Below are 5,008 nucleotides of genomic sequence, written 5' to 3'. Positions count from 1 at the left end.
GCCATATAACGAAATATAATTAAATACACTCAAATAGCTTCATTTGATAATGTTTGTGTGTGTAAAACACGAAAATAACGTTTCCATGATATTTTGCAAAAAGTGAATTTTTTCGGGTTTTTTAATCAAAATCTGATTATTTTACAGAACGCCTATGCTGATACTCGCTAGAAAATGCTTCTAGCAATACGAAACTTTTTATATATGCACAGGCCAGAGCTATCTATAAAACAGCGCTAACAAGAATTTAATCGGGTGATATGCACATTTTTAAAAAAATTCAAAATTAGATCGATTACAGCGCCCTCTAACGACATACTATCGAAACAAGGTATAATTCACTATACTATGTGTTGCTGGTTTCTTTAACAAACTCTTCATTATATTATGTGACATATAACGAAATATACTTAAATACACTCAAATTACAGCTTCCGATTACAGCGCCCTCTAACGACATAATATCGACAAAAGGTATAAAGCAGAAAACTATCTGCTGCTGGTTTCTTAAACAACCTCTGCGTTAAATTATGTGCCGTACAACAAAATATACTTAAATACACTAAAATAGCTTCATTTGATAGTGTTTGTGTGTGTAAAACACGAAAATAAGGTTCCGTGAAATTTTGCAAAAAGTGAATTTTTTCGTGTATTTTAGTCAAAATCTGCTTGTTTTCACTCTTACAGCACAAATAGGCTATTACTCGATGGAATATGATTCCAACGATATGAAACTTTTTATGTAGGCAAAGGGCAGTGCTATCTATCAAACTGCGGTAATAAGAAATTAATCGGGATATATGCAAATTTTTTAAAAATCCAACATTAGTTCGATAACAGCGCCCTCTAACGACATGATGTCGGAACAAAGTATAATGCACTATACTATGTATTGCTGGTTTCTTTAACAACATCTGCGTTAAATTATGTGCCATAAAACGAAATATACTTATATACACTCAAATAGCTTCATTTGATAGCGTTTGAGTGTGTAAATCACGAAAATAACGTTTCCGTGAAATTTTGCAAAAGTGAATTTTTTCGTGTTTTTATTCAAACTCTGCTTGTTTTCACTCTTAAAGTACGAATACGCTGATTCTCGCTGGAAAATGATTCCAGTGATATGAAACTTCTCAAATAGGCATAGGGCAATGCTATCTATCAAACTGCGCTAATAAGAACTTAATCGAGTGATATGCAAATTTTTAAAAAATTCAACATTAGTTCGATAACAGCCCCCCTGTAACGACATAATGTCGGAACAATGTATAATGCACTATACTAGGTATTGCTGGTTTCTTTAACAACCTCTGCGTTAAATTATGTGCGATATAACGAAATATACTTAAATACACTCAAATAGCTTCATTTGATAGCGTTTTTGTGTGTAAAACACAGAATTAATGTGTCCGTGAAGTTTTTCAAAAAGTGAATTTTTTCGTGTTTTTTAGTCAAAATCAGCTTCTTTTTACTTTTACAGAACGAATGCGCTGTTACTCGCTGGAAAATGATTCCAACGATATGAAACTTTTTATATAGTCATAGGGCAGTGCTATCTATCAAAGTGCTCTAATAACATCTTAATCGGTTGATATGAAATTTTCAAAAAATTCAACATTTGTTCGAAAATAGCGCCCTCTAACATAATGTCGGTAAAGGTATAATGCACTATACTATTTAGTGCTGGTTTCTTTAACAACCTCTGCGTTAAATTATGTGCCATATAACGAAATATACTTAAATACACTCAAATAGCTTCTTTTGATAGCCTTTGTATGTATAAAACCTGAAAATAACGTTTCCGTGATATTTTGCAAAATTGAATTTATTCGTGTTTTTTAGTCAAAATCTGATTGTTTTCACTCTAACAGCACGAATAAGCTGATACTCGCTGGAAAATGTTTCCAGCGATATGAAATTTTTATATAGCCATAGGGCAGTGCTATCTATCATACTACTCTAAGAAGATCTTAATCGGGTGATATGCAAATTTCTAAAAAATTCAACATTAGTTCGATTACAGCGCCCTCTAACGACATAAGGTCGGAACTAGGTGTAATTCACTATACTATGTATTTCTGGTTTCTTTTACAACATCTGCATTAAATTATGTGCCATGTAACGAAATATACTTAAATACACTCAAATAGCTTCCTTTGATAGCGTTTTTGCGTGTAAAACACAAAAATAACGTTTCCGTGAAATTTTGCACAATGTGAATTTTTTCTTGTTTTTTAGTCAAAATCTGCTTGTTTTCACTCTTACAGTACGAATACGCTGTTACTTGCTGGAAAATTATTCCAGCGATATGAAACTTTTTATTAGGCATAGGGCAGTGCTATCTATCAAAGTGCGCTAATAAGAACTTAATCGGGTGATATGCAAATTTTTTAAAAATTTACCATTAGTTCGATAACAGCGCCCTCTAACGACATAATGTCCAAACAAGGTAGTAAGCATTATACTATGCATTATTGGTGTCTTTAACCACCTATGCGTTAAATTATGTGCCATATAACGAAATATACTTAAATACACTCAGATAGCTTCATTTGATAGCGTTTGTGTGTGTAAAACACGAAAATAACGTTTCCGTGAAATTTTGCAAAAAGTGAATTTTTTCGTGTTTTTTAGTCAACATCTGCTTTTTTCATTCTTACAGAACGACTACGCTGATACTCGTTGGAAAATGATTCGAGCGATATGAAACGTTTTATGTAGGCAGAGGGCAGTGCTGTCTATCAAACGTCTCTAATAAGAACTTAATCGGATGATATGGAAATTTTTAAAAAATCAACATTTGTTCGATAAAAGCGCCCTCTAAAGACATAATGTCAATACAAGGTATAATGGAATACTAGGTTTTCTGGTTTCTTTAACAACCGCTGCGTTAAATTATGTGCCATATAAAGAAATATACTTAAATGCACTCAAATAGCTTCATTTTGGTAGCGTTCGTGTGTGTAAAACACGAAAATAATGTGTCAGGGAAATTTTACAAAAGTGAATTTTTTCGTGTTTTTTAGTCATAAACTGCTTGTTTTCACTCTTACAGCACGAATACGCTGATACTCGCTGGAAAATGATTCGAGCGATATGAAACGTTTTATATAGGCATAGGGCGGTGCTATCTCTCAAACTGTGCTAATAAGAACTTAATCGGGAGATATGCAAATTTTTAAAAAATTCAACAATAGTTTGATAACAGTGCCCTCTAAGGACATAATTTCGGAACAAGGTATAATGCACTATACTATGTATTGCTGGTTTCTCTAACAACCTCTGCGTTAAATTATGTGCCATATAACGAAATATACTTAAGTAAACTCAAATAGCTTCATTTGATAGCGTTTGTGTGTGTAACACACGAAAATAACATTTCCGTGAAATTTTTCAAAAAGTGAATTTTTTCGTGTTTTTTAGTCAAAATCTGCTAGTTTTCGCTCTATCAGCAGGAATAAGAAGATACTCGCTGGAAATTAATTTTAGCGGTATGCAACTTTTTATATAGGCATAGGGCAGTGCTATCTATCAAACTGCGCTAATAAGAAATTAATCGGGTGATATGCAAATTTTTAAAAAATTTAACATTAGTTCGATAAAAGCGCACTCTATCGACTTAATCTCGGATCAAGGTATAATGCACTATATTATATATTGCTGGTTTCTCTAACAACCTCTGCGTTAAATTATGTGCCATATAACGAAATATACTTAAATACACTCAAATAGCTTCATTTGATAGAGTTTGTGTGTGAAAACACGAAAATAACGTTTCCGTGAAATTTTGCAAAAAGTCAATTTTTTTCATGTTTTTTAGTCAAAATCTGCTTGTTTTCACTCTTACAGCACGAATACGCTGATACTCGCTGGAAAATGCTTCCAGCGATATGGAACTTTTTATATAGGCATAGGGCAATTCTATCTATAAATATGCGTTAATAATAAGAACTTATTCGGGTGATATGCAAATTTTTAAAAAATTCAACATTAGTTCGATAACAGCGCCCTCTAACGACATAATGTCCAAACAAGGTATAGAGCACTAAACTATGCATTGCTGGTTTCTTTAACAACCTCTACGTTAAATTATGTGCCATATAAAGAAATATACTTATATGCACTCAAATAGCTCCATTTGATAGCGTTCGTGTGTGTAACACACGAAAATAACATTTTTGTGAAATTTTTCAAAAAGTGAATTTTTTCGTGTTTTTTAGTCAAAATCTTCTTGTTTTCGCTTTATCAGCAGGAATAAGCAGATACTCGATGGAAAATAATTCCAGCGGTATGCAACTTTTTATATAGGCATAGAGCAGTGCTATCTATCAAACTGCGTTTATAAGAACTTAATTGGGTGATATGTAAATTTTTAAAAAATTTAAAATTAGCTCGATAAAAGCGCACTCTAACGACATAATCTCGGATCAAGGTATAATGCACTATAACATATATTGCTGGGTTCTTTTAGAAACTCTGCGTTAAATTATGTGCCATATAGCGAAAAATATATTTAAGTACCCTCAAATAGCTTCAATTGATAGCGTTTTGTGTGTGTAAAACAGGAAAATAACGTTTTAGTGAAATTTTGCAAAAAGTCAATATTTTCGTGTTTTTTAGTCAAAATCTGCTTCTTTTCACTTTACAGAACGAATACGCTGATACTCGCTGGAAAATGCTTCCAGCGATATGAAACCTTTTATGTAGGCATAGGGAAATGCTATCTATCAAACTTCGCTAATAAGAACTTAATCGGGTGATATGCAAATTTTTAAAAAATTCAACATTAGTTCGATAACAGCGCCCTCTATGAACATAATATCCAAACAAGGTATAAAACACTATAGTATGTGTTGCTGGTTTCTTTAACAACCTCTACGTTAAATTATGTGCCATATAACGAAATATACATAAATACACTCAATTAGCTTCATTTGATAGCGTTTGTGAGTGAAAACACGAAAATAATGTTTCCGTGAAATTTTGCAAAAAGTGAATTTTTTCGTGT

Source organism: Typopeltis vanoorti, chromosome 8 (genome assembly GCF_054136105.1).
Source record: "Typopeltis vanoorti isolate ZY-2024b chromosome 8, IOZ_Tvanoo_1.0, whole genome shotgun sequence".
NCBI lineage: Eukaryota > Metazoa > Arthropoda > Arachnida > Uropygi > Thelyphonidae > Typopeltis > Typopeltis vanoorti.
The sequence above is the reverse complement of the archived record's forward strand: the minus strand, read 5'-3'. Positions refer to the sequence as shown.